At 36.8% G+C, this 23,341-nt stretch overlaps 4 non-coding genes across 4 annotated transcripts; all 4 read right to left on the bottom strand.

The window, feature by feature from the left end:
• On the bottom strand, nt 1-223 carry LOC149786850 (small nucleolar RNA U3). The gene has a single exon (XR_016425298.1). It is a non-coding gene; the product is annotated as a small nucleolar RNA U3 (small nucleolar RNA).
• A 7,374-nt stretch (nt 224-7,597) lies between these two features.
• Nucleotides 7,598-7,820, bottom strand: LOC149786851 (small nucleolar RNA U3). Its single transcript, XR_016425289.1, has one exon. It is a non-coding gene; the product is annotated as a small nucleolar RNA U3 (small nucleolar RNA).
• Nucleotides 7,821-15,191: 7,371 nt separating this feature from the next.
• On the bottom strand, nt 15,192-15,414 carry LOC149786852 (small nucleolar RNA U3). The gene has a single exon (XR_016425290.1). It is a non-coding gene; the product is annotated as a small nucleolar RNA U3 (small nucleolar RNA).
• A 7,376-nt stretch (nt 15,415-22,790) lies between these two features.
• Nucleotides 22,791-23,014, bottom strand: LOC149786853 (small nucleolar RNA U3). Its single transcript, XR_016425306.1, has one exon. It is a non-coding gene; the product is annotated as a small nucleolar RNA U3 (small nucleolar RNA).
• Nucleotides 23,015-23,341: the final 327 nt, after the last annotated feature.

Genomic DNA, 23,341 nt, shown 5'->3' on the forward strand with positions numbered 1-23,341 from the left:
ACCACTCAGAATGCGTCCCCTTCCTCCAACTCTCCACTTAGGGAGCAGAGGAACGGTCATCAATAGTAAGAACTTGACACCCCCGGCTGGGTGTACTGGTTCTTACCCGCTTCACGCTCAGAAGGGGACGCTATATCTCCTCCTCATGGTTTTCGCTCTCGTCAGTTTTACCCGACGACCTGGCGCATCATACTATAGAAATGACCCCTAAGAGTATGATCTTAACAATTTAATGATTTTCACCAGACTATATCAAATAATTTCCTGATTTTTCAAGGTGTTTCAAAAATAGAGTTATCAATTTATTTCGTGTTGTTTTACACATACTCTAATAAATCGTCATTTTCCAAAAATTCATTGTTGATAACGACATTTGTAAAGTTAAACACATCATGTTTCTGCACTTGCCTTTGAAATGGTAACGATAATGAGCAAATATTACGAATGACAATTGTTTCATGGTGAACGTAAGGGACTTAACTCTTAACAAATTATAGATAGCATGGTTAGACGTCATATTTTATTATATCGGGATAACTAGCATTTAATCTATAGCAGGTGATTAGTAGTACTGATAGTATATAAATGGCTGCGTTATTGATCAGAAGGGCGGACGGTGTTATTTATTTCTGTGACGCTGTAGGCAAAGTTTTTGAGAACGAGTTCGTTGAGGTTGCTTTTCGCCTCGGTGTCAACTTTTTCATTTCCCGGAATTAGGATGTGGGAAGGGATCAACTTTTCATCGAGTTCAATTTTAAAAGAAATGGAATTGCCATATTTGTTTACGTTTATATCTGGCCTGAGTTATCATATTGGGTGTGCTTTTTTTTTTATTCGTCGGATACCAAGGATTGTAGGAAGGCTGCGCGAATCGCTCCCTGAATGAGCTTGCATCATTAACGTGTGCGGTCGTTTAACCATGGGGGATAGAGCCAGCACTTAACAAGATTTTACCCTTAATTAATGTGCCTTAAAGAGCACCCATTTCGGGGATCTCTTTGTGCGCACCGTGAACTGTTTATTTGCTGGGAAACAGGAGAAACTACACGACCATTTCTGTATGCATCACATGTTTACGATTTGACATGTCTGGACTTGGTGCGGGAGGTGAGTTGCCGGAAGATGGCACTGTTGTGTTGGATAAAGGCCCAAGTGATTCAGGGTGAACTTTGGATGTTTGTGGCCAAAATGAAGTTTCGTCTAGCATTTAACTAAATGTGATAGTTAAGTTTGACTCTTAACAGTTTCATGAGGAGGGAGATGGCCCAAAAGTTAGCCCCTCCAAGGTTGCGGAACAAGTTGACATCTCGATTGTACCGTTTTATGAGTTCTTTGATGTTGGTCGCGATTTGCACTTCACTGAGTAACATACCTAAGAAAGTCTCTTATTTTTCGAACTTTTCGGGATTTTGTCTGTGTCCCAGATTTTCTTATTAAGGTCAATTACTATATTAGGTCAGAATTTTTGAGTAAAAGTATTAAGATTGAAGTTTTCTATAAATTGTATTAAAAGTAATTTTTCATTAAATTATATTGAAAGTAATTTCCCACTAAAATATATTGAGATTAATTTGATCTATTTCTGTACTACTACTGTATACTATTTTAATAAAGATTTTGCTTTTACAAGCAAGTGCAAAACCCCATAAAATACATTTCTCTAGTATCCAAAGGTCAGCAAATTTTAGACTTGGTGGGAAGCTGCTGAACAGGTAAATTTCTAATTTCCTACTGGATTAGCACGCTAGATGATTCACGCGTTTCCCGTGGGAAAGGACGAGAGCCTTGTTCTGATTCGAAATGGACGTACAGAAGTACTGCGTATAAATTCAGAGCAAGCTTGCGCAAAATCAATTCCTCTATCGAGAATTAGAGGACTCTTTCTTTTCTTACAAGTAAGAATCGTCTGTGTTCGTAAACTTCTTTAAAGTATAAGGACTTTTTAATGTTGACATTTTCACGACAAATTTCAATCTAGTCTTGATATTTGTGTAACATTTTTGTGAGTTCTTTCTATTTTATATTATAATGTAATGGAATGTTTAATCGTTTCAAAGAATTTATATTCGTTTGTGTTTATGGTATATACCATCGGAAATGACGAATTCGTTACAAACTTCATGTTTAGATTTAATTTGGAAATAAAAGACTTTTGAAGTAATAAAAGAATGATGTTTCAGTAACCTATTCCAAATTAGTATTCTATGTTAAATTTAGGAAAATACATTTATTCAAAACGATTGTTGCATTATATCACAGCTATTGAATTGTATACTCTTTGGCTATCATGAATTTAGTCGAGATCTAATTAGCTGTATTGTATTCTAAAAGGCAGAAATTATACAAATGTATGAAGTTGGTAAGCTCGAAGGAAAAGTGTAATTTTATATGTATTTCATGTATTTTAAAATATAAAGTTTTATAGATGTATCTCTAAATATATCAATTATTTAAATAACATTCGTTCATCGAGAATCAGAGGACTCTGTTTTTCCTTACAGCGATTACGTACCTCTCATCGCCATTTTCCCCAAGATGTAGACGCATCTGCACCGTTAGGAGTGACGCCTTTTCTTAAGTTATGACGAAAATTATTTCATAACACTATTACGAGGTTGTTGGGTACATTTTTCTGTATCTCGTGGCCTAGTATAACTTCTTCAGGGAATGTAGGAGAAAGCATTGCCGTTTAAGGCCTTGGACCATTCGGCTTTTACAAATCGTAGGTTCAATGGACTGCTAGTGTTCCCAGGCAAGTAAATACCATTGTAAATGCCTTATTCATTTTTTTGTGGCTTTTAAAGACGTATTTGATTTTATCGTTGATACTCGTTCTAGATTCAGTAGCTTACAAATGGGGTGGGGGGACGGGTGCCAGATATCTTGCAGTGCCAAAACCATATGCGCCAAAGTTATTTAGGGGCCAGAATCTCCTTTTGGCCTTGATCGTCGACCCGGGCGCCAGTTACTCTTAATACAACACTGATTGGACTACTTTAGTTTTGTTATTATTTCCAAGTATCTTCGGGGTAGTCGACTCGTTTTTCCTCTCATTTATTTATTGCGTTGCCATACCCACCCCGTCGAGTTAGTGTTGAAATACAATTTTGAGCAGTGGTCTGTCTCTCTCTCTCTCTCTGGGATTTTGTGTTTGCTACTTGAATTATGGTTTTAGCTGCGTTTTCTTCTTTGTCAGTTGTGAAGTCAACGGCATTTTTAGTTCTTTGGGCTTTTTTTTATTATAAATATTTAGTCGTTACTTGACATTCTTTATTAAACCACAGCATGGATGGTTTGTCAATTGATCCTTTTATTTGGGGTATTGCAGCTTTTGCTAATATGACTAGGGTTTCGATTAGGTTGTCATTAAGGATGTCGGTGTCCTGATTGTATATTAGTCTGATGCCGATTGTTTCCCCTAAGCTGTTTCCAGTTTGCTTGTTCGCAGCCCACCTTGACGGGAGTGACGTATCGATAGGAGGTGGTAGTGGTGGTGGCTTTGTGTTGTACTTTTATGGAAAAGTGGTCGCTCCCTTAGTATCAGTATCATCGACTTGCAATCGTTTATTTATGCTATTTTGGGTGCACAAAGTGACAGGTCTGTATCTGAGTTTAACCTGTAATATGGTCGATACTGGTGTTGGAGCCGCGCTATTTATGATGACCATGCTGTATGTTTAGGCCATTTTTCGATAGTCATGCCTCTTTAGTCAGCTTTATACTTCTCTATAGTTCTTTGTGGGCTTTGAAATTCCCGCATATTATTACACATTCGTCGAGATTATTTGTTATTTTAGTTACGTCTTCCATTGTAGAATTGTATACATCAGTTCTTTCATATATGGTGAAGATGACTACAGTGAGATTCTGTATGTGGATTTTAATTGCTTCAATTTCCAGGTCGCATGGCTCTTAGCGGTGAGGAAGCCATGTTTTAGATATTTTGTATCATATCCTATAATATTACGGACCCTTGTAATGCCGTTCGGGTTTGTTTCATGAAGACATTTTATATCTGGCAGTTTCGTAGATGCTAGCAGTTTAATATTTATTTAGTCGGCGTTGGCTTCTAGTCCGCGCACGTTCCATTGCCACAAATTGAAAGACTTTGGCTTTGATGTCTTTTGGAGGAAAATCAGTACCCTTTTGAAATTTTGCCACTTCCCCCAACATTTGACCTGATCCGGCCCCGGACTGGTAATATTAGTACCGCCACGAGATGAGAACTAATTCTTAATAACAATATATAGAGCCACCCCAATTTAATAACCGTAAGAATCGCTATGTCAAAAATACAGACCTCTCCCATTTTTACTTAACCTAATGAACCTAAGATTCGCAATGTCAAAGAGACAGAACGAAGGTCAAGAAACGGGGGGAATATAAATTAGATAAACAAATAGAACCCACACTTTAAACATAATAACCCTAATTATAGTTCATCGAGCAGTCAATATAGACCCAAAATGGCCACAATGCAGAAATAAAAAACGATAAAGATGAAAACGTATAAATAAATCAGACCCGAGCGAGAGGGGACTAGTACTAGTACCGCCACGTTGAGAAATAGTTCTTAATAATAACTAAGACCACCACCCTCCAAGATTCTCTATATCGAAGAGATATACTGAAGATCAAGCGAACAGGGTAATGGATATAATAATAATAATAATAATAATAATAATAATAATAATGAAAATAATGAAAATTAAATTAGCTATCAAAAAAAGGAAACACAATAAAAACACAAAGATAAGACATAATGACCCCCCAACTTTTGGTACTCAGGGATAACTACAAGAAGAAAAATATCAAGAAAATTAAGAAAAGCCTATTAAAAATTAATAAGATGAATAATACAAATGAACAGTAACGAGAAGGAAACACAGATAACAATAACGCTGGAAAAAGAGGCAAACAAGGCGACAAAGAACATAAATAACGAAGATCAATACGGATAAATCACAAGTCTAGAGGCCACCAGGGAAGAGAATAACGAAGCTATTGGGGAGACAAAAATGAACCCCACAAGGGAAGAAGATGGGAGATGACAACTAATAACGAAAACAGAATGAACATCGGGAAAGACAACACCAAGTAAAAAGATGAGTCTAAAGTCTATCTTAGGAATAAAGCAAAAGGAAATTGCCATCCCAAATACTCTACCCAAAAGAAGAAAAAAGTGCAATGCCCAAACCCCATACATGGGAAATAATCTACCCATCCCCCACCTTGGAACCCGAGTGAATCATACTTATCTACAATTCACGCATAGTATAGCACACATAACATGGCACCCAGGAAAGAAAATATACATCTATAGCTTACACACCTTATGTCACCCACATGCAAAACATAGCAGTACATGTACCGCCCCTACCCCACTTTAAACAAATATGGCAAACACAACACAATCATCAAATAGGACTTTCGTTCTCACCCAAGAACGCCCTCTCTAGGCGAAAATTAGGGCCCTGAAAAGACTAACCGGATCAGCATGCTGGTGTCGTGAAGTAACGGCGACGCGAAAACCAAATAAAGATCATAAAAATCATGCGGTCAACATGAGTTATCTTCATTGGTAATGTTTTGGTAAACAAGTACATTAAAACAAACTGACCGATAGGAAAATTTAAAACTCACTGCTATCATATACGCTAGACAAGGTTCCGATATGATAAATTATGCAGATAGGGTTATCATATCAGAACCTTGGTTAGCGAAGATGCTCAGTTATTGGATCAGGGCATGTAACCACTGCATTGTTCGATGTTAGGATAAGGAGTGACGACGCAATATAGACGAATGGGCATAGATTTGGCACAACAACCAGCTGGAAGGCGGAAGGAGGCAATGAAGACTAAGAGTGATTTTAAACGGACTTGCATGCCGACAGGCGCAAAGCAACCTTAATTGAAAGCAGCAGAAGGGAAAGACTATGCAACCACACTGTTTCAGTTCAAAGAAAAAGAGTGGTAAACAGGTGTTTTGGATGAGTGTGCATGCAGCAAGAGATTACAAATATGGATTTATTTTCACCAAGATTTGTTAAGATTACAGTTTTGTCCCTAAAATATCGTTTTCTGTTGGAAGCCTTATTGTTCCTAACAGTTGGACTGACAATTATGATAAGATAAAAAAAAAATATTTCATATATCGATTTAAATGAACTCTAGTACAAAATTTGTCTATTCGCAAATTTGTAACACCATATATAATCATACCGTGAAGATCATTTAGGTACATTTACTAACTGCATAATGGAACGCCAGGTTGTCAAACGTGCAAGTCTCTAGAAGAGGAAACAGTTTAATCGATACTTCTAAATATTCATACGTGCATCAGAAACAAGATAAATATACATTGCGTGTGCATATACGTCTCTTTTTCTGCCTATATATCTGAATACTCATTGTTGATCACATGCGTTTCTTTACTCCATCTGTATCAGCTATATCAATAATGATTTCTCTTGTCATATAATCATAAAAGAATGAAGTCCGTTTTGTACTTATCACTTGCATAATTAGGCATAGATCAAAGAAGTCGTGTAGTACTGGAAGCAGATATCCTATATTTGCACTTTTGATCATCTGGAATGATTTTCAACGATAAACCCAGAGGAAGGGCAAAACTTTAAAACTATCCAACGGGCAGAGAGCTGTTAGTCACGGAAAAATCGAGTAGAATCCTAAATTTCTTTGAATATACAATAAGCTGAATAGCTTCTGTAACAATGTTGTATGCATTAGCTGACCCTGATCTGAACTTTCCTAGTCATTCGTTAATTACCCGTTGTAAATGTAATAATGACAGCCTAGATGTTACAGCTTGTTAAGTGTTGATCAGGTTGTATAATACTTAGAGAGTGGGTAATAGAAAAAAGATTTTTTTCTCTTTACTTTTCTGTCCTGTTGATCAAGAGTTATACATTTTCTATTACATTTGTTTAGTTAAATTTAGTTATATTTATTCTAGCACGTGCAAAGCTTGAGGAAGTTCTCAGCGGTTTTCTCCTTTTCGATGACACTCATTGCCAATATAAACATTACCACAAATTACAACTGCACTAATACGTACTCACTAGTTACCAGTTTATCAGAAGGTTTGTTAACCATCATCAAGGTTAGGTCGCTTGGGTTTATCTGAAGTGATTTATATGGATGTTTACGCAAATGAAGAACGGCATAAATGGAATGAATACTGTAAAATGAATAGTTCATGTATGTAATTTAATGTTGTAAGGGGTTTTTGTTACATTAGAATGTTTCTGAAAGACGAAGAAATGGGCCGCTTAAAGCACTTTCATCAATAAATGTATTGCATATTATAAATTGTAGAAGTTTCCCAGTTTGTTATATTCAGTTATTACCAATAATGGAAGTTATCTACTTTAGTAGCCACACTTTTTACACCAGGGGTCTCAAACTCCAACCACCCTGAGGACATTTTCGCTGGCCCATGTCCTGCACTACCTTGGTTATCTCTCGACATCTTGTGACACCAATTGTTTTTCGGTCACAATACGCTGGCCGCGTCTTTGGAATTCCTGCTTTACTATCATTTATTAATTTTCGTTTGTTTGTATAGAGGAAAAACCACTCAGAATGCGTCCCCTTCCTCCAACTCTCCACTTAGGGAGCAGAGGAACGGTCATCAATAGTAAGAACTTGACACCCCCGGCTGGGTGTACTGGTTCTTACCCGCTTCACGCTCAGAAGGGGACGCTATATCTCCTCCTCATGGTTTTCGCTCTCGTCAGTTTTACCCGACGACCTGGCGCATCATACTATAGAAATGATCCCTAAGAGTATGATCTTAACAATTTAATGATTTTCACCAGACTATATCAAATAATTTCCTGATTTTTCAAGGTGTTTCAAAAATAGAGTTATCAATTTATTTCGTGTTGTTTTACACATACTCTAATAAATCGTCATTTTCCAAAAATTCATTGTTGATAACGACATTTGTAAAGTTAAACACATCGTGTTTCTGCACTTGCCTTTGAAATGGTAACGATAATGAGCAAATATTACGAATGACAATTGTTTCATGGTGAACGTAAGGGACTTAACTCTTAACAAATTAAAGATAGCATGGTTAGACGTCATATTTTATTATATCGGGATAACTAGCATTTAATCTATAGCAGGTGATTAGTAGTACTGATAGTATATAAATGGCTGCGTTATTGATCAGAAGGGCGGACGGTGTTATTTATTTCTGTGACGCTGTAGGCAAAGTTTTTGAGAACGAGTTCGTTGAGGTTGCTTTTCGCCTCGGTGTCAACTTTTTCATTTCCCGGAATTAGGATGTGGGAAGGGATCAACTTTTCATCGAGTTCAATTTTAAAAGAAATGGAATTGCCATATTTGTTTACGTTTATATCTGGCCTGAGTTATCATATTGGGTGTGCTTTTTTTTTTATTCGTCGGATACCAAGGATTGTAGGAAGGCTGCGCGAATCGCTCCCTGAATGAGCTTGCATCATTAACGTGTGCGGTCGTTTAACCATGGGGGATAGAGCCAGCACTTAACAAGATTTTACCCTTAATTAATGTGCCTTAAAGAGCACCCATTTCGGGGATCTCTTTGTGCGCACCGTGAACTGTTTATTTGCTGGGAAACAGGAGAAACTACACGACCATTTCTGTATGCATCACATGTTTACGATTTGACATGTCTGGACTTGGTGCGGGAGGTGAGTTGCCGGAAGATGGCACTGTTGTGTTGGATAAAGGCCCAAGTGATTCAGGGTGAACTTTGGATGTTTGTGGCCAAAATGAAGTTTCGTCTAGCATTTAACTAAATGTGATAGTTAAGTTTGACTCTTAACAGTTTCATGAGGAGGGAGATGGCCCAAAAGTTAGCCCCTCCAAGGTTGCGGAACAAGTTGACATCTCGATTGTACCGTTTTATGAGTTCTTTGATGTTGGTCGCGATTTGCACTTCACTGAGTAACATACCTAAGAAAGTCTCTTATTTTTCGAACTTTTCGGGATTTTGTCTGTGTCCCAGATTTTCTTATTAAGGTCAATTACTATATTAGGTCAGAATTTTTGAGTAAAAGTATTAAGATTGAAGTTTTCTATAAATTGTATTAAAAGTAATTTTTCATTAAATTATATTGAAAGTAATTTCCCACTAAAATATATTGAGATTAATTTGATCTATTTCTGTACTACTACTGTATACTATTTTAATAAAGATTTTGCTTTTACAAGCAAGTGCAAAACCCCATAAAATACATTTCTCTAGTATCCAAAGGTCAGCAAATTTTAGACTTGGTGGGAAGCTGCTGAACAGGTAAATTTCTAATTTCCTACTGGATTAGCACGCTAGATGATTCACGCGTTTCCCGTGGGAAAGGACGAGAGCCTTGTTCTGATTCGAAATGGACGTACAGAAGTACTGCGTATAAATTCAGAGCAAGCTTGCGCAAAATCAATTCCTCTATCGAGAATTAGAGGACTCTTTCTTTTCTTACAAGTAAGAATCGTCTGTGTTCGTAAACTTCTTTAAAGTATAAGGACTTTTTAATGTTGACATTTTCACGACAAATTTCAATCTAGTCTTGATATTTGTGTAACATTTTTGTGAGTTCTTTCTATTTTATATTATAATGTAATGGAATGTTTAATCGTTTCAAAGAATTTATATTCGTTTGTGTTTATGGTATATACCATCGGAAATGACGAATTCGCTACAAACTTCATGTTTAGATTTAATTTGGAAATAAAAGACTTTTGAAGTAATAAAAGAATGATGTTTCAGTAACCTATTCCAAATTAGTATTCTATGTTAAATTTAGGAAAATACATTTATTCAAAACGATTGTTGCATTATATCACAGCTATTGAATTGTATACTCTTTGGCTATCATGAATTTAGTCGAGATCTAATTAGCTGTATTGTATTCTAAAAGGCAGAAATTATACAAATGTATGAAGTTGGTAAGCTCGAAGGAAAAGTGTAATTTTATATGTATTTCATGTATTTTAAAATATAAAGTTTTATAGATGTATCTCTAAATATATCAATTATTTAAATAACATTCGTTCATCGAGAATCAGAGGACTCTGTTTTTCCTTACAGCGATTACGTACCTCTCATCGCCATTTTCCCCAAGATGTAGACGCATCTGCACCGTTAGGAGTGACGCCTTTTCTTAAGTTATGACGAAAATTATTTCATAACACTATTACGAGGTTGTTGGGTACATTTTTCTGTATCTCGTGGCCTAGTATAACTTCTTCAGGGAATGTAGGAGAAGGCATTGCCGTTTAAGGCCTTGGACCATTCGGCTTTTACAAATCGTAGGTTCAATGGACTGCTAGTGTTCCCAGACAAGTAAATACCATTGTAAATGCCTTATTCATTTTTTTGTGGCTTTTAAAGACGTATTTAATTTTATCGTTGATACTCGTTCTAGATTCAGTAGCTTACAAATGAGGGGGGGGGGACGGGTGCCAGATATCTTGCAGTGCCAAAACCATATGCGCCAAAGTTATTTAGGGGCCAGAATCTCCTTTTGGCCTTGATCGTCGACCCGGGCGCCAGTTACTCTTAATACAACACTGATTGGACTACTTTAGTTTTGTTATTATTTCCAAGTATCTTCGGGGTAGTCGACTCGTTTTTCCTCTCATTTATTTATTGCGTTGCCATACCCACCCCGTCGAGTTAGTGTTGAAATACAATTTTGAGCAGTGGTCTGTCTCTCTCTCTCTCTCTCTCTCTGGGATTTTGTGTTTGCTACTTGAATTATGGTTTAAGCTGCGTTTTCTTCTTTGTCAGTTGTGAAGTCAACGGCATTTTTAGTTCTTTGGGCTTATTTTTTATATAAATATTTAGTCGTTACATGACATTCTTTATTAAACCACAGCATGGATGGTTTGTCAATTGACCCTTTTATTTGGGGTATTGCAGCTTTTGCTAATATAACTAGGGTTTCGATTAGGTTGTCATTAAGGATGTCGGTGTCCTGATTGTATATTAGTCTGATGCCGATTGTTTCCCCTAAGCTGTTTCCAGTTTGCTTGTTCGCAGCCCACCTTGACGGGAGTGACGTATCGATAGGAGGTGGTAGTGGTGGTGGCTTTGTGTTGTACTTTTATGGAAAAGTGGTCGCTCCCTTAGTATCAGTATCATCGACTTGCAATCGTTTATTTATGCTATTTTGGGTGCACAAAAGTGACAGGTCTGTATCTGAGTTTAACCTGTAATATGGTCGATACTGGTGTTGGAGCCGCGCTATTTATGATGACCATGCTGTATGTTTAGGCCATTTTTCGATAGTCATGCCTCTTTAGTCAGCTTTATACTTCTCTATAGTTCTTTGTGGGTTTTGAAATTCCCGCATATTATTACACATTCGTCGAGATTATTTGTTATTTTAGTTACGTCTTCCATTGTAGAATTGTATACATCAGTTCTTTCATATATGGTGAAGATGACTACAGTGAGATTCTGTGTGTGGATTTTAATTGCTTCAATTTCCAGGTCGCATGGCTCTTAGCGGTGAGGAAGCCATGTTTTAGATATTTTGTATCATATCCTATAATATTACGGACCCTTGTAATGCCGTTCGGGTTTGTTTCATGAAGACATTTTATATCTGGCAGTTTCGTAGATTCTAGCAGTTTAATATTTATTTAGTCGGCGTTGGCTTCTAGTCCGCGCACGTTCCATTGCCACAAATTGAAAGACTTTGGCTTTGATGTCTTTTGGAGGAAAATCAGTACCCTTTTGAAATTTTGCCACTTCCCCCAACACTTGACCTGATCCGGCCCCGGACTGGTAATATTAGTACCGCCACGAGATGAGAACTAATTCTTAATAACAATATATAGAGCCACCCCAATTTAATAACCGTAAGAATCGCTATGTCAAAAATACAGACCTCTCCCATTTTTACTTAACCTAATGAACCTAAGATTCGCAATGTCAAAGAGACAGAACGAAGGTCAAGAAACGGGGGGAATATAAATTAGATAAACAAATAGAACCCACACTTTAAACATAATAACCCTAATTATAGTTCATCGAGCAGTCAATATAGACCCAAAATGGCCACAATGCAGAAATAAAAAACGATAAAGATGAAAACGTATAAATAAATCAGACCCGAGCGAGAGGGGACTAGTACTAGTACCGCCACGTTGAGAAATAGTTCTTAATAATAACTAAGACCACCACCCTCCAAGATTCTCTATATCGAAGAGATATACTGAAGATCAAGCGAACAGGGTAATGGATATAATAATAATAATAATAATAATAATGAAAATAATGAAAATTAAATTAGCTATCAAAAAAAGGAAACACAATAAAAACACAAAGATAAGACATAATGACCCCCCAACTTTTGGTACTCAGGGATAACTACAAGAAGAAAAATATCAAGAAAATTAAGAAAAGCCTATTAAAAATTAATAAGATGAATAATACAAATGAACAGTAACGAGAAGGAAACACAGATAACAATAACGCTGGAAAAAGAGGCAAACAAGGCGACAAAGAACATAAATAACGAAGATCAATACGGATAAATCACAAGTCTAGAGGCCACCAGGGAAGAGAATAACGAAGCTATTGGGGAGACAAAAATGAACCCCACAAGGGAAGAAGATGGGAGATGACAACTAATAACGAAAACAGAATGAACATCGGGAAAGACAACACCAAGTAAAAAGATGAGTCTAAAGTCTATCTTAGGAATAAAGCAAAAGGAAATTGCCATCCCAAATACTCTACCCAAAAGAAGAAAAAAGTGCAATGCCCAAACCCCATACATGGGAAATAATCTACCCATCCCCCACCTTGGAACCCGAGTGAATCATACTTATCTACAATTCACGCATAGTATAGCACACATAACATGGCACCCAGGAAAGAAAATATACATCTATAGCTTACACACCTTATGTCACCCACATGCAAAACATAGCAGTACATGTACCGCCCCTACCCCACTTTAAACAAATATGGCAAACACAACACAATCATCAAATAGGACTTTCGTTCTCACCCAAGAACGCCCTCTCTAGGCGAAAATTAGGGCCCTGAAAAGACTAACCGGATCAGCATGCTGGTGTCGTGAAGTAACGGCGACGCGAAAACCAAATAAAGATCATAAAAATCATGCGGTCAACATGAGTCATCTTCATTGGTAATGTTTTGGTAAACAAGTACATTAAAACAAACTGACCGATAGGAAAATTTAAAACTCACTGCTATCATATACGCTAGACAAGGTTCCGATATGATAAATTATGCAGATAGGGTTATCATATCAGAACCTTGGTTAGCGAAGATGCTCAGTTATTGGATCAGGGCATGTAACCACTGCATTGTTCGATGTTAGGATAAGGAGTGACGACGCAATATAGACGAATGGGCATAGATTTGGCATAACAACCAGCTGGAAGGCGGAAGGAGGCAATGAAGACTAAGAGTGATTTTAAACGGACTTGCATGCCGACAGGCGCAAAGCAACCTTAATTGAAAGCAGCAGAAGGGAAAGACTATGCAACCACACTGTTTCAGTTCAAAGAAAAAGAGTGGTAAACAGGTGTTTTGGATGAGTGTGCATGCAGCAAGAGATTACAAATATGGATTTATTTTCACCAAGATTTGTTAAGATTACAGTTTTGTCCCTAAAATATCGTTTTCTGTTGGAAGCCTTATTGTTCCTAACAGTTGGACTGACAATTATGATAAGATAAAAAAAAAAATATTTCATATATCGATTTAAATGAAATCTAGTACAAAATTTGTCTATTCGCAAATTTGTAACACCATATATAATCATACCGTGAAGATCATTTAGGTACATTTACTAACTGCATAATGGAACGCCAGGTTGTCAAACGTGCAAGTCTCTAGAAGAGGAAACAGTTTAATCGATACTTCTAAATATTCATACGTGCATCAGAAACAAGATAAATATACATTGCGTGTGCATATACGTCTCTTTTTCTGCCTATATATCTGAATACTCATTGTTGATCACATGCGTTTCTTTACTCCATCTGTATCAGCTATATCAATAATGATTTCTCTTGTCATATAATCATAAAAGAATGAAGTCCGTTTTGTACTTATCACTTGCATAATTAGGCATAGATCAAAGAAGTCGTGTAGTACTGGAAGCAGATATCCTATATTTGCACTTTTGATCATCTGGAATGATTTTCAACGATAAACCCAGAGGAAGGGCAAAACTATAAAACTATCCAACGGGCAGAGAGCTGTTAGTCACGGAAAAATCGAGTAGAATCCTAAATTTCTTTGAATATACAATAAGCTGAATAGCTTCTGTAACAATGTTGTATGCATTAGCTGACCCTGATCTGAACTTTCCTAGTCATTCGTTAATTACCCGTTGTAAATGTAATAATGACAGCCTAGATGTTACAGCTTGTTAAGTGTTGATCAGGTTGTATAATACTTAGAGAGTGGGTAATAGAAAAAAGATTTTTTTCTCTTTACTTTTCTGTCCTGTTGATCAAGAGTTATACATTTTCTATTACATTTGTTTAGTTAAATTTAGTTATATTTATTCTAGCACGTGCAAAGCTTGAGGAAGTTCTCAGCGGTTTTCTCCTTTTCGATGACACTCATTGCCAATATAAACATTACCACAAATTACAACTGCACTAATACGTACTCACTAGTTACCAGTTTATCAGAAGGTTTGTTAACCATCATCAAGGTTAGGTCGCTTGGGTTTATCTGAAGTGACTTATATGGATGTTTACGCAAATGAAGAACGGCATAAATGGAATGAATACTGTAAAATGAATAGTTCATGTATGTAATTTAATGTTGTAAGAGGTTTTTGTTACATTAGAATGTTTCTGAAAGACGAAGAAATGGGCCGCTTAAAGCACTTTCATCAATAAATGTATTGCATATTATAAATTGTAGAAGTTTCCCAGTTTGTTATATTCAGTTATTACCAATAATGGAAGTTATCTACTTTAGTAGCCACACTTTTTACACCAGGGGTCTCAAACTCCAACCACCCTGAGGACATTTTCGCTGGCCCATGTCCTGCACTACCTTGGTTATCTCTCGACATCTTGTGACACCAATTGTTTTTCGGTCACAATACGCTGGCCGCGTCTTTGGAATTCCTGCTTTACTATCATTTATTAATTTTCGTTTGTTTGTATAGAGGAAAAACCACTCAGAATGCGTCCCCTTCCTCCAACTCTCCACTTAGGGAGCAGAGGAACGGTCATCAATAGTAAGAACTTGACACCCCCGGCTGGGTGTACTGGTTCTTACCCGCTTCACGCTCAGAAGGGGACGCTATATCTCCTCCTCATGGTTTTCGCTCTCGTCAGTTTTACCCGACGACCTGGCGCATCATACTATAGAAATGATCCCTAAGAGTATGATCTTAACAATTTAATGATTTTCACCAGACTATATCAAATAATTTCCTGATTTTTCAAGGTGTTTCAAAAATAGAGTTATCAATTTATTTCGTGTTGTTTTACACATACTCTAATAAATCGTCATTTTCCAAAAATTCATTGTTGATAACGACATTTGTAAAGTTAAACACATCGTGTTTCTGCACTTGCCTTTGAAATGGTAACGATAATGAGCAAATATTACGAATGACAATTGTTTCATGGTGAACGTAAGGGACTTAACTCTTAACAAATTAAAGATAGCATGGTTAGACGTCATATTTTATTATATCGGGATAACTAGCATTTAATCTATAGCAGGTGATTAGTAGTACTGATAGTATATAAATGGCTGCGTTATTGATCAGAAGGGCGGACGGTGTTATTTATTTCTGTGACGCTGTAGGCAAAGTTTTTGAGAACGAGTTCGTTGAGGTTGCTTTTCGCCTCGGTGTCAACTTTTTCATTTCCCGGAATTAGGATGTGGGAAGGGATCAACTTTTCATCGAGTTCAATTTTAAAAGAAATGGAATTGCCATATTTGTTTACGTTTATATCTGGCCTGAGTTATCATATTGGGTGTGCTTTTTTTTTTATTCGTCGGATACCAAGGATTGTAGGAAGGCTGCGCGAATCGCTCCCTGAATGAGCTTGCATCATTAACGTGTGCGGTCGTTTAACCATGGGGGATAGAGCCAGCACTTAACAAGATTTTACCCTTAATTAATGTGCCTTAAAGAGCACCCATTTCGGGGATCTCTTTGTGCGCACCGTGAACTGTTTATTTGCTGGGAAACAGGAGAAACTACACGACCATTTCTGTATGCATCACATGTTTACGATTTGACATGTCTGGACTTGGTGCGGGAGGTGAGTTGCCGGAAGATGGCACTGTTGTGTTGGATAAAGGCCCAAGTGATTCAGGGTGAACTTTGGATGTTTGTGGCCAAAATGAAGTTTCGTCTAGCATTTAACTAAATGTGATAGTTAAGTTTGACTCTTAACAGTTTCATGAGGAGGGAGATGGCCCAAAAGTTAGCCCCTCCAAGGTTGCGGAACAAGTTGACATCTCGATTGTACCGTTTTATGAGTTCTTTGATGTTGGTCGCGATTTGCACTTCACTGAGTAACATACCTAAGAAAGTCTCTTATTTTTCGAACTTTTCGGGATTTTGTCTGTGTCCCAGATTTTCTTATTAAGGTCAATTACTATATTAGGTCAGAATTTTTGAGTAAAAGTATTAAGATTGAAGTTTTCTATAAATTGTATTAAAAGTAATTTTTCATTAAATTATATTGAAAGTAATTTCCCACTAAAATATATTGAGATTAATTTGATCTATTTCTGTACTACTACTGTATACTATTTTAATAAAGATTTTGCTTTTACAAGCAAGTGCAAAACCCCATAAAATACATTTCTCTAGTATCCAAAGGTCAGCAAATTTTAGACTTGGTGGGAAGCTGCTGAACAGGTAAATTTCTAATTTCCTACTGGATTAGCACGCTAGATGATTCACGCGTTTCCCGTGGGAAAGGACGAGAGCCTTGTTCTGATTCGAAATGGACGTACAGAAGTACTGCGTATAAATTCAGAGCAAGCTTGCGCAAAATCAATTACTCTATCGAGAATTAGAGGACTCTTTCTTTTCTTACAAGTAAGAATCGTCTATGTTCGTAAACTTCTTTAAAGTATAAGGACTTTTTAATGTTGACATTTTCACGACAAATTTCAATCTAGTCTTGATATTTGTGTAACATTTTTGTGAGTTCTTTCTATTTTATATTATAATGTAATGGAATGTTTAATCGTTTCAAAGAATTTATATTCGTTTGTGTTTATGGTATATACCATCGGAAATGACGAATTCGCTACAAACTTCATGTTTAGATTTAATTTGGAAATAAAAGACTTTTGAAGTAATAAAAGAATGATGTTTCAGTAACCTATTCCAAATTAGTATTCTATGTTAAATTTAGGAAAATACATTTATTCAAAACGATTGTTGCATTATATCACAGCTATTGAATTGTATACTCTTTGGCTATCATGAATTTAGTCGAGATCTAATTAGCTGTATTGTATTCTAAAAGGCAGAAATTATACAAATGTATGAAGTTGGTAAGCTCGAAGGAAAAGTGTAATTTTATATGTATTTCATGTATTTTAAAATATAAAGTTTTATAGATGTATCTCTAAATATATCAATTATTTAAATAACATTCGTTCATCGAGAATCAGAGGACTCTGTTTTTCCTTACAGCGATTACGTACCTCTCATCGCCATTTTCCCCAAGATGTAGACGCATCTGCACCGTTAGGAGTGACGCCTTTTCTTAAGTTATGACGAAAATTATTTCATAACACTATTACGAGGTTGTTGGGTACATTTTTCTGTATCTCGTGGCCTAGTATAACTTCTTCAGGGAATGTAGGAGAAGGCATTGCCGTTTAAGGCCTTGGACCATTCGGCTTTTACAAATCGTAGGTTCAATGGACTGCTAGTGTTCCCAGACAAGTAAATACCATTGTAAATGCCTTATTCATTTTTTTGTGGCTTTTAAAGACGTATTTAATTTTATCGTTGATACTCGTTCTAGATTCAGTAGCTTACAAATGAGGGGGGGGGGACGGGTGCCAGATATCTTGCAGTGCCAAAACCATATGCGCCAAAGTTATTTAGGGGCCAGAATCTCCTTTTGGCCTTGATCGTCGACCCGGGCGCCAGTTACTCTTAATACAACACTGATTGGACTACTTTAGTTTTGTTATTATTTCCAAGTATCTTCGGGGTAGTCGACTCGTTTTTCCTCTCATTTATTTATTGCGTTGCCATACCCACCCCGTCGAGTTAGTGTTGAAATACAATTTTGAGCAGTGGTCTGTCTCTCTCTCTCTCTCTCTCTCTGGGATTTTGTGTTTGCTACTTGAATTATGGTTTAAGCTGCGTTTTCTTCTTTGTCAGTTGTGAAGTCAACGGCATTTTTAGTTCTTTGGGCTTATTTTTTATATAAATATTTAGTCGTTACATGACATTCTTTATTAAACCACAGCATGGATGGTTTGTCAATTGACCCTTTTATTTGGGGTATTGCAGCTTTTGCTAATATAACTAGGGTTTCGATTAGGTTGTCATTAAGGATGTCGGTGTCCTGATTGTATATTAGTCTGATGCCGATTGTTTCCCCTAAGCTGTTTCCAGTTTGCTTGTTCGCAGCCCACCTTGACGGGAGTGACGTATCGATAGGAGGTGGTAGTGGTGGTGGCTTTGTGTTGTACTTTTATGGAAAAGTGGTCGCTCCCTTAGTATCAGTATCATCGACTTGCAATCGTTTATTTATGCTATTTTGGGTGCACAAAAGTGACAGGTCTGTATCTGAGTTTAACCTGTAATATGGTCGATACTGGTGTTGGAGCCGCGCTATTTATGATGACCATGCTGTATGTTTAGGCCATTTTTCGATAGTCATGCCTCTTTAGTCAGCTTTATACTTCTCTATAGTTCTTTGTGGGTTTTGAAATTCCCGCATATTATTACACATTCGTCGAGATTATTTGTTATTTTAGTTACGTCTTCCATTGTAGAATTGTATACATCAGTTCTTTCATATATGGTGAAGATGACTACAGTGAGATTCTGTGTGTGGATTTTAATTGCTTCAATTTCCAGGTCGCATGGCTCTTAGCGGTGAGGAAGCCATGTTTTAGATATTTTGTATCATATCCTATAATATTACGGACCCTTGTAATGCCGTTCGGGTTTGTTTCATGAAGACATTTTATATCTGGCAGTTTCGTAGATTCTAGCAGTTTAATATTTATTTAGTCGGCGTTGGCTTCTAGTCCGCGCACGTTCCATTGCCACAAATTGAAAGACTTTGGCTTTGATGTCTTTTGGAGGAAAATCAGTACCCTTTTGAAATTTTGCCACTTCCCCCAACACTTGACCTGATCCGGCCCCGGACTGGTAATATTAGTACCGCCACGAGATGAGAACTAATTCTTAATAACAATATATAGAGCCACCCCAATTTAATAACCGTAAGAATCGCTATGTCAAAAATACAGACCTCTCCCATTTTTACTTAACCTAATGAACCTAAGATTCGCAATGTCAAAGAGACAGAACGAAGGTCAAGAAACGGGGGGAATATAAATTAGATAAACAAATAGAACCCACACTTTAAACATAATAACCCTAATTATAGTTCATCGAGCAGTCAATATAGACCCAAAATGGCCACAATGCAGAAATAAAAAACGATAAAGATGAAAACGTATAAATAAATCAGACCCGAGCGAGAGGGGACTAGTACTAGTACCGCCACGTTGAGAAATAGTTCTTAATAATAACTAAGACCACCACCCTCCAAGATTCTCTATATCGAAGAGATATACTGAAGATCAAGCGAACAGGGTAATGGATATAATAATAATAATAATAATAATAATAATAATGAAAATAATGAAAATTAAATTAGCTATCAAAAAAAGGAAACACAATAAAAACACAAAGATAAGACATAATGACCCCCCAACTTTTGGTACTCAGGGATAACTACAAGAAGAAAAATATCAAGAAAATTAAGAAAAGCCTATTAAAAATTAATAAGATGAATAATACAAATGAACAGTAACGAGAAGGAAACACAGATAACAATAACGCTGGAAAAAGAGGCAAACAAGGCGACAAAGAACATAAATAACGAAGATCAATACGGATAAATCACAAGTCTAGAGGCCACCAGGGAAGAGAATAACGAAGCTATTGGGGAGACAAAAATGAACCCCACAAGGGAAGAAGATGGGAGATGACAACTAATAACGAAAACAGAATGAACATCGGGAAAGACAACACCAAGTAAAAAGATGAGTCTAAAGTCTATCTTAGGAATAAAGCAAAAGGAAATTGCCATCCCAAATACTCTACCCAAAAGAAGAAAAAAGTGCAATGCCCAAACCCCATACATGGGAAATAATCTACCCATCCCCCACCTTGGAACCCAAGTGAATCATACTTATCTACAATTCACGCATAGTATAGCACACATAACATGGCACCCAGGAAAGAAAATATACATCTATAGCTTACACACCTTATGTCACCCACATGCAAAACATAGCAGTACATGTACCGCCCCTACCCCACTTTAAACAAATATGGCAAACACAACACAATCATCAAATAGGACTTTCGTTCTCACCCAAGAACGCCCTCTCTAGGCGAAAATTAGGGCCCTGAAAAGACTAACCGGATCAGCATGCTGGTGTCGTGAAGTAACGGCGACGCGAAAACCAAATAAAGATCATAAAAATCATGCGGTCAACATGAGTCATCTTCATTGGTAATGTTTTGGTAAACAAGTACATTAAAACAAACTGACCGATAGGAAAATTTAAAACTCACTGCTATCATATACGCTAGACAAGGTTCCGATATGATAAATTATGCAGATAGGGTTATCATATCAGAACCTTGGTTAGCGAAGATGCTCAGTTATTGGATCAGGGCATGTAACCACTGCATTGTTCGATGTTAGGATAAGGAGTGACGACGCAATATAGACGAATGGGCATAGATTTGGCATAACAACCAGCTGGAAGGCGGAAGGAGGCAATGAAGACTAAGAGTGATTTTAAACGGACTTGCATGCCGACAGGCGCAAAGCAACCTTAATTGAAAGCAGCAGAAGGGAAAGACTATGCAACCACACTGTTTCAGTTCAAAGAAAAAGAGTGGTAAACAGGTGTTTTGGATGAGTGTGCATGCAGCAAGAGATTACAAATATGGATTTATTTTCACCAAGATTTGTTAAGATTACAGTTTTGTCCCTAAAATATCGTTTTCTGTTGGAAGCCTTATTGTTCCTAACAGTTGGACTGACAATTATGATAAGATAAAAAAAAAAATATTTCATATATCGATTTAAATGAAATCTAGTACAAAATTTGTCTATTCGCAAATTTGTAACACCATATATAATCATACCGTGAAGATCATTTAGGTACATTTACTAACTGCATAATGGAACGCCAGGTTGTCAAACGTGCAAGTCTCTAGAAGAGGAAACAGTTTAATCGATACTTCTAAATATTCATACGTGCATCAGAAACAAGATAAATATACATTGCGTGTGCATATACGTCTCTTTTTCTGCCTATATATCTGAATACTCATTGTTGATCACATGCGTTTCTTTACTCCATCTGTATCAGCTATATCAATAATGATTTCTCTTGTCATATAATCATAAAAGAATGAAGTCCGTTTTGTACTTATCACTTGCATAATTAGGCATAGATCAAAGAAGTCGTGTAGTACTGGAAGCAGATATCCTATATTTGCACTTTTGATCATCTGGAATGATTTTCAACGATAAACCCAGAGGAAGGGCAAAACTATAAAACTATCCAACGGGCAGAGAGCTGTTAGTCACGGAAAAATCGAGTAGAATCCTAAATTTCTTTGAATATACAATAAGCTGAATAGCTTCTGTAACAATGTTGTATGCATTAGCTGACCCTGATCTGAACTTTCCTAGTCATTCGTTAATTACCCGTTGTAAATGTAATAATGACAGCCTAGATGTTACAGCTTGTTAAGTGTTGATCAGGTTGTATAATACTTAGAGAGTGGGTAATAGAAAAAAGATTTTTTTCTCTTTACTTTTCTGTCCTGTTGATCAAGAGTTATACATTTTCTATTACATTTGTTTAGTTAAATTTAGTTATATTTATTCTAGGACGTGCAAAGCTTGAGGAAGTTCTCAGCGGTTTTCTCCTTTTCGATGACACTCATTGCCAATATAAACATTACCACAAATTACAACTGCACTAATACGTACTCACTAGTTACCAGTTTATCAGAAGGTTTGTTAACCATCATCAAGGTTAGGTTGCTTGGGTTTATCTGAAGTGACTTATATGGATGTTTACGCAAATGAAGAACGGCATAAATGGAATGAATACTGTAAAATGAATAGTTCATGTATGTAATTTAATGTTGTAAGGGGTTTTTGTTACATTAGAATGTTTCTGAAAGACGAAGAAATGGGCCGCTTAAAGCACTTTCATCAATAAATGTATTGCATATTATAAATTGTAGAAGTTTCCCAGTTTGTTATATTCAGTTATTACTAGTAATGGAAGTTATCTACTTTAGTAGCCACACTTTTTATACCAGGGGTCTCAAACTCCAACCACCCTGAGGACATTTTCGCTGGCCCATGTCCTGCACTACCTTGGTTATCTCTCGACATCTTGTGACACCAATTGTTTTTCGGTCACAATACGCTGGCCGCGTCTTTGGAATTCCTGCTTTACTATCATTTATTAATTTTCGTTTGTTTGTATAGAGGAAAACCACTTAGAATGCGTCCCCTTCCTCCAACTCTCCACTTAGGGAAGCAGAGGAACGGTCATCAATAGTAAGAACTTGACACCCCCGGCTGGGTGTAATGGTTCTTACCCGCTTCACGCTCAGAAGGGGACGCTATATCTCCTCCTCATGGTTTTCGCTCTCGTCAGTTTTACCCGACGACCTGGCGCATCATACTATAGAAATGACCCCTAAGAGTATGATCTTAACAATTTAATGATTTTCACCAGACTATATCAAATAATTTCCTGATTTTTCAAGGTGTTTCAAAAATAGAGTTATCAATTTATTTCGTGTTGTTTTACACATACTCTAATAAATCGTCATTTTCCAAAAATTCATTGTTGATAACGACATTTGTAAAGTTAAACACATCATGTTTCTGCACTTGCCTTTGAAATGGTAACGATAATGAGCAAATATTACGAATGACAATTGTTTCATGGTGAACGTAAGGGACTTAACTCTTAACAAATTAAAGATAGCATGGTTAGACGTCATATTTTATTATATCGGGATAACTAGCATTTAATC

The sequence above is a fragment of the Sinohyriopsis cumingii genome, chromosome 12 (assembly GCF_028554795.1).
Source record: "Sinohyriopsis cumingii isolate HCF-2022 chromosome 12, ASM2855479v2, whole genome shotgun sequence".
Taxonomy (NCBI): Eukaryota; Metazoa; Mollusca; class Bivalvia; order Unionida; family Unionidae; genus Sinohyriopsis; species Sinohyriopsis cumingii.